Source organism: Triticum dicoccoides, chromosome 2A (assembly GCF_002162155.2).
Source record: "Triticum dicoccoides isolate Atlit2015 ecotype Zavitan chromosome 2A, WEW_v2.0, whole genome shotgun sequence".
Lineage (NCBI taxonomy): Eukaryota > Viridiplantae > Streptophyta > Magnoliopsida > Poales > Poaceae > Triticum > Triticum dicoccoides.
This window is the reverse complement of record NC_041382.1, coordinates 484,523,110-484,536,233: the sequence shown is the minus strand read 5'-3', so window position 1 is coordinate 484,536,233 and position 13,124 is coordinate 484,523,110.

Here is a 13,124-nt window from a genome sequence, read left to right as displayed (position 1 = left end):
GGCCTTACTATACTTGAAGCCATAAGCTCATCACCTGTACATATTTATGACAGTGTATATACCATATAATAAACCGGAGCCCCCGTTATAAGCGGGGTATCTGTTCTTTCTTATATCATATGTGTGCTTTTACAAGTTAACGGTCAATGCAGAGTCTTTGTTAAACCAGCTTTAGCAGCTGCATAAAGATAAAGAAAATCACTAGGGGGCTTGGTCATGTTTGAACCATAGCTACACCTCTTGATAGGCATTTCAGCCACACAAGGAAAAATTTGTGGAGCCAAAGAGAGTAGTGTACACAGTACAAACTCAAACATAGGCACACGCTGAGCATCCCTCACAAAGTTACTTGGGGGCTCTTTTTTGCAAAGCAACAAAGAGTTTGAAAGGACCCTCATAATTGGCTATCAAGCCATGGCTTGGAAGCCTGGTGTATTCACCTAAAACCCCGGGTTAACCTGCCTTCATCAAGTAAGCCACTCCTATCCAGGTAAACCTGGCATGACCCATTGAACGTTTGAGAAGTCAATCTTTTACAGACCCTGAACTTGTCACAGTTAAAATGATGATTGGTTAATTGGAGGCCCATCTTAAAAGGCTTTGTTAAATGGTTTAACTCAAAGGCCTGGCAGCCCATGAAAAGCATCGATTTGGAGCCTGGCAGCTCGTAAAAAGCCTCGCATATTTTCCTATTTGAATTTTGTTTGTTGACAATCATAAGTATTTTTTGATAAACCGGCGTCCTTGACCCGACTTGCTTTCCAACCACCAGTTGTTGGTACATGATCAATTATAAACCGGTGGTCATTGACCCGGTCTGGTTTGACTAAATCACCAGTGTTATAAAGAAAATCCGGTAGTTATACCGGTCTGGTTTAATAGATAGACCAGCATTATGAAGATGAAATTATCAAATGTATCGGGTTGGTGTTAAACACCTTTGATGTATACACGTTTGGTCAATCAATGAGGTATGTTCTGTATATTATTTTTTGTACAAACACTTGATTATTCAGCTAAAGTACTATATACTTCTTGGATATTATGACATGTTTAGCGGTAAACCACTAGACACTTTTAAGTTTTTTGGACCCAGGAAGGCAAGTCATCATAGGCTGTGCATAAAATATATCCTGAAGCACGGCACAGATTGTCACAAAGCGTTATGAAACATGCTCGATGGCATGGCAGATAAACAAAGTTTCAGCTATCCTATTACATGAAGCTTCAAAGCAGTTCAAACAGTGCCATTGTTTTTCACAGTAGCCATATAAACCGGCGACCGGATCATGACTCTTCATCACGACGGTTTGACAGTTGCGGATCAGTTGGTATCGGCACTTCTTCATCCCTTCCCAGCCGCTGGAAATCAGTCGTTGACCAATCGATTCTGGTTAAAGCTTGGAACACTGCTTCCTCATGGGTAAGATCAGAAGGGTTAATATCAGGGGCATAAGTGTGCTTACGAATCGGAGGCACAAGTTCTTCGACTTCATGGATATCGGCCGGCTATCTTTTCCCTTCTGCATCATAAAACGGTAGAAAATGGGACAAATCGGTGTCCTCAGCCAATTTGCTGGCCGCTGGCCGCATCTGTTTGGTCAGCCGTCGAAGATCATCATTGTCAAAGTTTGAACCGTCTTCTTTAGTGCCTGGATATCCTTTAATGATATCCTCTGCTTCAAGATCTGGAATCCAGGCCTTGGCTCGAATAAGGGCGGTTAATGCTCCTGCTCTCGCGGCGACTCTTTTCAACTCGACAATACGCACCGGTAACATGCTCAGCTTCTCAAGGGTCTCCTTAATCAACGTTGGCGCCGGTTTCTTATAAGTCGATGTACTAATGGCTCGCTGAGATCTAGAGTATAGCTGCTCAACCAATGTATATGCCGCTTTGAGCTTCATCCGCATATCTGCACCAAGATGAGTGATCCGGGTTCCTGCCAAAGATTTTATCAACATTTTGGTCAGTTTTGAGATTCATTGACTGGTGCAACATACATAAGCAGACACTTACCAAAGATAGCAGAGGTCATAGCGTTGATTTGGCGCTTCAAACCGGCTAGTACTTCAACCATCGGTTTCAGGGCTTCCTCTGCATCTACAGCTCTTTTGGTCAAACCGGCTTTTACGGTTTCCCATTCAGCACGATCTTGGTTGAAGGATTCTTTCAATTTTTCCATTCCAGCCAGGGCCTCCGTCAGCTCCTCTTTGGCTTTTGCAGCTTCGACTTGTTGAGACTTCACATTTTCTTGCAAGTCAGAGTTTTGGGCATCTTTGCTTCTCAGTTCAGCCTGCAACATTGAAGGTACATTCAACAAAACAACATATTTATGCACTAAGTATAAAGCATATAACAAGTTATCCACTTCATACTTGGGGGCTAATGCCTATTTGCTCTCAAATACTACCCTCTATACAAGTTTCCAGAACAATGCAAGCATTATCCTTGACACTTGGGGGCTAATGTACGTTTGTTCTAAACAGGTGGTGTGGATTAAAAACCGGATTAACTTGCCAAGTTAAACCGGCCTTTGGGGGCTATGCTGCAGTACGTTATCTAATTTTTTCAAACATGAGTCTTATCTATGATTGATGACACACCTTTGCAAGGATCAATGATGGGATGCTTGAAGTGTTACAAAGACCCGGTTTATGATTGACAATCATAAAACGGCTCTTGGAGGCTACTTGGAATACTATTTCAGCTATAAATCAATATACAAGGGAGAAGCATTTACCTCATATCGTTCTTTCATCAAATTCACCAAACTGGCTTCATAATCCCGGTTTGAGTGCAGATGGTTCAAGAAGCCAGAATGAAGCTCGTCAGCGTTAAGATGAGCATAGTTTGATAAGTCGTTGGTCCATTTACCTTTATCCTTGGCAATTTGCTCTTCTTTGGCACTATGTTGAGCCAAAATGACGGGATGACCAGGAGAGCTGTGGCCTGTTCCAGTAATAATAACGTCATCACCTTGGCCTTCAGGATTTTTGCTGGATGATGGTGGAATTTCAGGGGCTTTCATTGGATTAGCCCAGTTTGGTTCTGCCGGTTCAGTATCAGGGGAGGCAGGCTCGGCATCTGTTGGTTCGTCAGTATGTTGGCTGTCAAGGTGCGGATCATCAAGAGTTTTTTCAGGATGGAGGCCTTCCGGTTCACCAGTCTGCTCCGGTTCACCTCTTGGTTCTTCTTCGGCAACAGGGTCTTCTGGAGGATTGGTGACCCGAGCTTTCTTGCTGGGCCTGGCTTTGGTCCTACAAACAGAATAAAAAAGGATTAACATCCTGTTCAAAAGATGTGTGGAGCATTGAAAGGAAAGGTTTTTCATAACTCACCCAAGCACAGTTTTCAAAGGGGGGAGTTGAGTTGCTGTCGATTCACCAGAAGAGGAAGGAGGTGTCACCTGATAATTTGAATCGGACGGATTAAGAGGCTGTCTGAAATAACCTGCCTTGGGGTAAGAATGGTCAGAAGTAGGAGAGACCTCCGACCGGCGCTTCCGAACCGGAGTATCAGGTAAACCGGTAGAGGTGACCTGTTGGCCACTGTGTCGGGTTGTCCGGGGAGCTTCATGCTGTTGAGTCTTCAAAATAAATGTTGGATCCAAGTGAGCAAGAGGATGAGAAAAGCTTACTTTCCGGATTGCTTGGCAAGTTTTTTGTGTTGGCATAGAGTTTGAACCGGAGGAAAGGGTAATTACCTCTACGTTATCAGCCTGGCTAGCTTCTGCCTCCTCCTGAGGAAGATCATTGTTAACAAGATGCATAAAAAGAGAGCCAAGTGAGTAAAGTTCTACCTCAACTTCTGGGTCATTAGTATCATCATCAAGTTCCATATTAATCCGGTCAGCCGTTTTCCGCTTTGGCGTCCGTTTTACGGCTTTGGTCTTTGGGCGGGTTGGTTTGACCACTTTGTCTCTAGTTGGCTTTGCTGCTTTCTCTATGGATTTCCGTTTCCAGAAAGGGTCATCACCCTATATATATAAAGAAGAATGGTTACAACTTGTATAAGGTAAAGATATTAGAGGTGAAGAGGAAGTGTAATGCTTACAGCAGGCGGTTTGTTCTTGGTATAGAAGGGACTCAGACCGGTTTGACTACAGACCAGTTCCGATTCATTCAGAATTTTCTTTACACCTTCAGTAACTTCCTCCTCAGATAATTGGATGTTTCAGTGGCGTTGAGGATTGTTAACTTCACCGGTATATTCACACATTAAACCGGGACGCCGGCTTAGCGGCAAGATACTCCAGGATATCCAACAGCGCACAAAATCCACACCTGTTAAACCGTTTGCCATAAAGGCCCGGAGCTTGGTGATTTGAGGAGCGTATTTTGCCCTTTCTGAAGAGCTCAGGCATTGTGGCATTGAGTGAGTATTGGATAATCTATGATCACGGAAGCCGGGGAGGGGATTTTCATCCTCAGGTGAAGTGTCTCTGCAATAGAACCATGTTTGGTTCCATTCCTTTGGGTGGCTATGGTGCTTGGCATGAGGAAATTCCACTTCTTTCCGCTTTTGAATCGAGACACCACCAAGCTCTGTGTTCGGGCCATTCACAAAATCTGTGCGCCGGTTTAAGTGAAAGAAATCCCAGAACAATTCTGCAGTTGGTTCTTCTTGTAAATAGACTTCACAGAAGACTTGGAAATTGCATAAGTTGGAGACTGAGTTGGGACCAATATCTTGTGGATGTAGTTGGAAGCTGGCGAGCACATCTCGATAAAATTTTGACCCTGGCGTTTTGAAACCACGGCCTATATGGTCAACAAAGATTACCACCTCGCCTTGTCTTGGGGTTGGAGGATTCTCTGTTCCTGGAACTCGCCATTTGATCTCAGTTTTCTTAGGCAGAGAGCCGATGCTAACCATCTCATTCAATTGAGCCTCAGTAACCCGGGAATGAGCCCAGTTGCAGGCTGTGAATTGTTTGGCCATTGCAAAGCAAACAAACTGAAAATGAAAGGCCGGTTTATAAATTACGCATGATTATACACAAGAGACAAGAGAGTAAGAAACATGCTGATATGATAAATGGTACAACCCGGAGACTAGTATAATGAGAGAGAAAGGTAATGCTAGCACAGGGTTGATCAGACACTGTTAAACTGGAGCATAATTATGAAGGTAACATGCTCTTCCGGTTTATCAGAGGGCTAATGGCATAGACTATTTATACAATGTTAAACCGCTTATATTGGTGTGAGGAGAAACGGATCTCACAGGAACATAGAAACAGATCTCACAGTGATGTATAAAACTTTCGGATCTAAAGATAAGACAGAAAACAAAAATAATTGGATCTTGAAGGGGTGCAGAACTGAAGCAATTTTTGACAGACTAGATCAGTTCTTTGCGCATAGGGATTTGTGATGACCATGGTAGGTAAGCTACGACAAGAGATGCATCAAGCATGAAGTGTCCATCTATTAAAGGAAGAACAGGGAAGAATAGCACTGATGAACTTCGGAAGAACTGCGAAGAACGTCGAAACCCTAGAACAGATCTATGGTGAAAAAAGCAGAGAACTTACCGGAGCTGGTGAGGAAGCGGAAGGGCGCTGTAGTATTCTGGTGCGTTCAGGGTGATGCAACGGCCAAGGTCGGAGCAGAGGCGACGGTCGACGATGGCGGCGGAGCTCCAGAGGCTGAGCGGCGCAAGGAAGACGACGCGAAGAGGCACGGGGGGAAATGGTGAAAATGACCCCTCGGTCCTATTTATAAGGTGAAGTAATAAAATAGCAAGTACGGGAATCGAGGAGCCCAAAAAATGGATAAGTTAATAAAGGTGTCGCCTCGATGACTGGATATATATTAAATGAAGGAAATCTCCGACATCAACGGATGGATGACGTCAGGGCGGTTTATCGTAATTTTGAAGTATGACGTCATGACGGTTTACAAGATAAAAAATGAAGATAAGAGAGAAGATTTTTTCTAAAGTGTGGAAGATTGACATGAACAAGTTCAAACCAATCTGGGGCCTAATGTTGGGGATATTACTACTGGAGGTAAACCGACCTTATGTAGCCGGGTTGACTCTTTGAAGATTAGAAGCCCATGAAGATGTAAAGATGATGGCGCTATACGGAGGGCCCAAAGGCAGGTTACAGTCTGTAAATGTAAACCGGCTTAGTCATGTAACTTGTATAGTAAGATAGAAAGAGAGAGGTCGAACCGGATACGTTTATAAACGCTTCGGGACTCTGTAGCCCGGCGGGCGTCAACCTATGTATATAAAGGGACGACCCGGTCGCGGTTTAGAGATAGACAACAACAACTCGAGAGCCAGACAAAGCGGATTCGCTCCCTGGCCTTCGAAACCCTAGCAATACTAATCACAACTAGACATAGGCTTTTACCTTCATCGAAGGGGCCGAACTAGTATAAAGTCCCGTGTCCCCTTGTCCGGTTTAACCCCTTTAAGCTAACCCGTTGCGATGGCTCCAAGACTAAGTCCTTTCATGAGGACATCTGCCGTGACAAACCCACGACACCCTGCCCAATAACAAAGAAATATAAGCCCATTACGGAACGTGGAACCGTTCTGGAGGAATGGCTCGATGGACCATGCAAGCTACACACGACACCGGATACTATATCAACTCACAGCCTTAGAGCATGTTGGATACTCCGACAGATGGCCAAGAGCGATGAGGATATCCTCACCAAAAATAACCCAGAGCAATATACTCCAGAAGACGACGACCCCAGAGTACTGACGGTCTTCAAGACCTTCGCTTCAAAAAATAAGCGTAAAAGGGCATTCCGCAACCTTGCCGAAGTCTGCCAAATCGCAGCAACAAACCCTTGCAACGACACGGCCATAACTTTCAATGCCGAGGACGAACGAAAATTCAGGACAATTCGGGCACCAGCCGCCTTGGTCCTTAGTCCAATCGTGGACGGCTTCCGACTCACCAAGGTTCTCATGGACGGCGGCAGCGGACTAAATCTTATCGACGAGGACACACTCAGTAAGATGGAAATAGACAGGAGCCGCATCAAGCAAAGTAGCATGACCTTCCGGGGAATTATTGCCAGTCGGGAGGCGTGATGCGCAGGAAAAATCACACTTGACGTGGTGTTCGGCACACCGGAGAACTATCGCCGAAGAACTACCTTCCATGTGGCCCCTTTCAACAGCGGATATCACGCTCTATTGGGGCGGGACGCATTTACACGCTTCCAGGCTATACCCCACTATGGGTATATGAAGGTCAAGATGCCAGGGCCCAATGGCATAATCACTCTCCCTAGTGATCCCGACATAGCACTCCGCACCGAAAACAAAACCGCATTGCTGGCCCACGAGGCATTATCTGGAGCCCTCGCGGCCGAAGAATTAACCGCATTACGGTCCATGGTGGATAAGAACGATGTAATCTTGGACAAATGACCCAAATCCACCTCCTTCAAACCAGCAGAAGAAATAATAAAATTCCAAGTCCATCCAACGGACCCCAAGAAGACAACATCTATTGGGGCACAACTGGACCCAACGGTCGACACCGCCCTACTAGAATTTCTGTGCGAAAACTGGGATATATTTGCCTGGCACCCTTCTAATATGCCAGCAATCCCACGCAGATTGGCCGAACACAGCCTCAACATATTGAAGGGATTTAAACCGGTCAAACAAACACTGTGGCATTTTACCGAACCCAAACGTCAAGCGATGGGGGAGGAGCTAGCCAAGCTAATCGAGGCCGGATTCATTAGAGAAATAAAACACCCGGACTGGCTAGAAAACTTGGTGATGGTGCCAAAGAAGGATAAATCCTGGCGCCTGTGCGTCGATTTCAAAGACCTCAATAAGGCCTGCCCTAAGGATACCTTCCCCCTCCCCCGCATCGACCAGATTATCGATGCCACCGCAGGACACGATTTGTTATGCTTCCTTGACGCATATTCTAGATACCATCAAATCAAAAAGAAGGAGTCCGATCAAGCCGCAACGGCATTCATTACGCCATATGGGCCATTCTACTTCAACACCATGCCCTTCGGTCTCAAAAACGCACGGGCCACCTACCAACGCATGATTCAAACATGCCTGGAGAAACAAATCGGCAAGACAGTTTAAGCACATGTGGACGATGTCGTCATTAAAACTAGGCACGTCGACTCACTAATAGACGATTTACATCTTACATTCGACAACCTCCGTGCATATGACACAAAGATCAATCCGGAAAAGTGTGTTTTCAATGTTCCTGCTGGAATGTTGCTGGGCTTCATCATTTCCAATAGAGGAATTGAAGCAAATCTAGCCAAAGTCCGAGCCTTGTCGTAATTAGCCACACCAACGGACCTTAAACAGGTCCAAAAACTCGCTGGGTGCATGGCAGCGTTAAGCCGCTTTATCTCCAGATTGGGGAAAAAGCATTGCCATTGTATCGCCTCCTGCAGCGCACTGATCACTTCGAGTGGACAAATGCGGCAATAGCCGAACTGGAAGAAATAAAAACCCTTCTGGCAAGTAACCCAATCCTGGCCGCACCAAATGTCGGTGAACCCATGTTATTATACATGTCGGCAACACACCAGGTGGTGAGCGCCGTGCTTGTCATGGAATGAGAGCAGGATGGACACAAATTCCCACTTCAGAAGCTGGTGTATTACGTATCCACCGTCCTCACACCATGCAAATCCCGGTACCCTCATTATCAAAAGATAGCATACGCGGTCTTCATGGCATCCCGGAATCTACGACACTACTTCCAAGAATGTTCTATCATGGTGGCTTCCAAAGTACCACTCAATGATATAATAAACAACTGCGATGCTACTGGCCAGATAGCCAAATGGGCCATTCAGCTCCTTCCATTCAACATACAAACCGCACTGGGCCATCAAATCCCAAGTACTGGCGGACTTCGTCGCCGAATGGACAGAGGCTGAACTCCCTAAAGAGTAAGGCATATATTCCAACTGGGTTATGTATTTCGATGGTTCCAAAATGCTGGCAAGACTAGGAGAGGGCGTCGTTTTAACGTCCCCCACTGGAGACGTAGTCCAGTACGTACTCCAAATATTATACACAGACTCCAACCACGCAGCCGAATATAATGCCTTATTACATGGTCTTCGGATGGCTGTCTCTATGGGCATACAACGCCTGGAAGTGCACGGGGACTCAACCTCGCAATATCTCAAATAAATGGAGATTTTTATTCCAAAGATCCGAAGATGGCGGCTTACCGCAACGCCGTCCTAAAAATGTCGGCTCGATTCGAGGGGCTTGAGTTTCATCATGTGGCTCGAGAAAGCAATTAAGCGGCGGACGTCCTCGCTCGCATTGGTGCCAAGTGCGACCCTGTCCCACCTAATATCTATCTGGAAAGGCTCTTTAAGCCGTCCGTGGTGTGGAAAGGGGAGAGCAGTAACATCAGTCTAGATCCGAACACAACCCCAGCCTCCGAACTCAACGATATCATTGGGGGCATAGCCACCAAAATAGCACTGTCGGCCCATCTAATCATGGCAATCATTGCCCCATGGACCGAACCCTTCTTGGCCTACCTTAATAGGAAGGAACTCTCGAAGGACCAGAATGAGGCTCGCCGCATTGTTCGGCGCTCAAAGGCCTACAAGATTCATGAAGGAGAGCTCTACAAGAAAAGCGCTACCGTAGTTCTTCAAAGATGTACCTCCGAGGAAGAGGGGCGGCAGCTCTTGGCTGAAATTCACGTCGGACTCGGCGGTCACCATGCTGCAGCTCGGGCCCTTATTAGCAAGGCCTTCCGTATAGGTTTTTACTGGCCGACGGCCCGCACAGACACACATGACCTTGTCCAATGTTGCATTGAATGCCAGCTATTCGCCAACCAAAGCCACATGCCCCCCACCGCTCTACAAACGATCCCCATCACTTGGACTTTTGCGGTATGGGGGATCGATATGGTCAGACCCCTTAAAGGAGGAAGCCATAAGAAAAAGTATCTACTGGTCATGGTGGATAAACTCACTAAGTGGATAGAGGCCAAACCGGTCAAAACGGCCGAGGCGGGGCCAGTAATAGACTTCATATTCGGCATGGTGCATCATTATGGTGTTCCACATAGCATCATCACCGATAACAGCTCCAATTTCACAGCCGATGAGGTGAAAACTTGGTGTGCTAATCTGGGCATTAAGCTCGATTACGCCTCTGTCTATCACCCGCAAACAAACGGTCAAGTCGAACAGGCTAATGCTCTTATTATGAGCGGCATCAAACCTAGGCTAGTGTGGTCTTTGAAAGAATCAGACAAGCACGGGGTTGAGGAGCTTGAATCCGTACTCTGGGGGCTGTGGATCACGCCCAACCGCACTACTAGATATACACCTTTTTTCATGGTGTGCGGTGCGGAAGCTGTGTTGCCCTGCGATATTATCCTTGACTCACCTCGAGTGCGCATGTACAAAGAGAGAGAGGCCAAGCTTGATCAGCAGGACAACCTAGATACCCTGGAGGAGGAGCGCGATGTTGCAAAAGCCCGTTCCGCATTTTATCAACAACAGGCCCGCAGATACCAAAGTAGAGAAGTACGGGCCAAGACTTCTATTGTCAGCGAACTCGTCGTACGCTTGCCGGATAAGAAAAAGGACAAACTCAAACCCAAGTGGGAGGGTCCCTTCATAATTGACGAGGTTCTCACGGGAGGAGCATACCGCCTGCGTGCTGCATCAGACAATCGCCTAGAGCCAAACCCCGGGAACGCGGCCAGACTCCGAAGATTCTATGCCTAGCGCCGAACTATGTGTTTGTCTCCTTCTCCCTGCCGCCTCCTTTATTTTTCCTCTCTTTTCATTTTTTATTTTCCTAGAACTTAAAATCATTCGCACGGCTAAACCGTGCACCTGTGATGTACACATCCTAGAGAATGTACGTCCACTATACCTGGGCGCTTCCCGTATAGAAGCTTATTTTCTGAGCATCAAGCTCATCACATGTGTGTTTTTTCTCATATGTACCTTTTCTTTGCCATTATATGCATCGATATGACTTAAGTTTTGGCCAAGCTGGGTTGCCTGGCTCCTGTGCTTATGCCCTACATTCCCGTTAGTTCGGCTAGGGCATAAAGGGAGCACCTCTACGATTGTTACTATCGGGTCATCCGGATGTGTACCTCAGACTGGGTGAAGCCGAAAGCTAGCATTCTTAAGGGAACATTCGATCGGAGGACTAAAGATGATGTTTATTCCTTCCATTATGAACCCCCAGATGACTACCTATATTGTATTGTTATCAATCATAGTTTGGACATGCATTTTAATGCATGCACACCCAGGTAAAGGAACCCCTAACAGAACTATTCTCTCTGGAAGATGTTTCTTACAATCATAATGTAATATAACATAACTAGCTGGATACACATCGTCTATTCAAGCAACTATGACCCCTACGTATGGTTCCCATGCATACCACGGTCTATTTTACCGCTAAGGTATTCAGAAACACTCCGGACCTTCGGGTCCAGAGGTCGAAGCGAAAAGGTCTGCCATGATAATTGTTTTTATAATTCAGCTAGAGTCTGATGTCTACTACACAACCTTCTTCTTGTAGACGTTGTTGGGCCTCCAAGTGCAGAGGTTTGTAGGACAGTAGCAAATTTCCCTCAAGTGGATGACCTAAGGTTTATCAATCCGTAGGAGGCGTAGGATGAAGATGGTCTCTCTCAAGCAACCCTGCAACCAAATAACAAAGAGTCTCATGTGTCCCCAACACACCCAATACAATGGTAAATTGTATAGGTGCACTAGTTCGGCGAAGAGATGGTGATACAAGTGCAATATGGATAGTAGATAATAGTTTTTATAATCTTAAATAATAAAAACAGCAAGGTAGCAAGTGATAAAAGTGAGCGTAAACGGTATTGCAATGCGTTGAAACAAGGCCTAGGGTTCATACTTTCGCTAGTGTAAGTTCCCTCAACAATACTAACATAATTAGAATATGGCAGTATGGCAATGATGAATGTGTCATGATAAACTAGATGGTGGAAAGTTGCATGGCAATATATCTCGGAATGGCTATGGAAATGCCATAATAGGTAGGTATGGTGGCTGTTTTGAGGAAGGTATATGGTGGGTTTATGGTACCGGCGAAAGTTGCGCGGTACTAGAGAGGCTAGCAAAGGTGGAAGGGTGAGAGTGCGTATAATCCATGGACTCAACATTAGTCATAAAGAGCTCACATACTTATTGCAAAAATCTAGAAGTTATCAAAGCAAAGTATTATGCGCATGCTCCTAGGGGGATAGATTGGTAGGAAAAGACCATCGCTCATCCCGCACCGCCACTCATAAGGAAGGCAATCAATAAACACCTCATGCTCCGACTTCGTTACATAACGGTTCACCATACATTCATGCTACGGGAATCACAAACTTCAACACAAGTATCTCTCAAATTCACAACTACTCAACTAGCATGACTCTAATATCACCATCTCCATATCTCAAAACAATTATCAAGTATCAAACTTCTCTTAGTATTCAACACACTCATAAGAGAATTTTATTATTCTTGAATACCTAGCATATTAAGATTTTAAGCAAATTACCATGCTATTTAAGACTCTCAAAATAATATAAGTGAAGCATGAGAGTTCATCTATTTCTATAAAACTATCACCATGCTCAAAAAGATATAAGTGAAGCACTAGAGCAAATGACAAACTACTCCGAAAGATATAAGTGAAGATCAATGAGTAGTCGAATAATCATGCAACTATGTGAAGACTCTCTAACATTTAATAATTTCAAATCTTGATATTCTATTCAAACAGCAAGCAAAGCAAAAAAATGACATTCTAAGAATAGAAAACATCATGTGAAGAAGCAAAAACTTAGGATCAACTAATACTAACCGATAGTTGTTGAAGAAGAAAGGTGGGATGCCAACCGGGGAATCCCCAAGCTTACATGCTTGAGATTTCTTGAAATATTATCTTGGGGTGCCTTGGGCATCCCCAAGCTTAAGCTTTTGTGTCTCCTTAATTCCTCTCATATCAAGGTCTCCCTAAATCTCAAAAGCTTCATCCACACAAAACTCAACAAGGACTCATGAGATAAGTTAGTATAAACCATTGCAAAAACCTTATCATACTCTACTTTAGCAAATCACTAAAATTA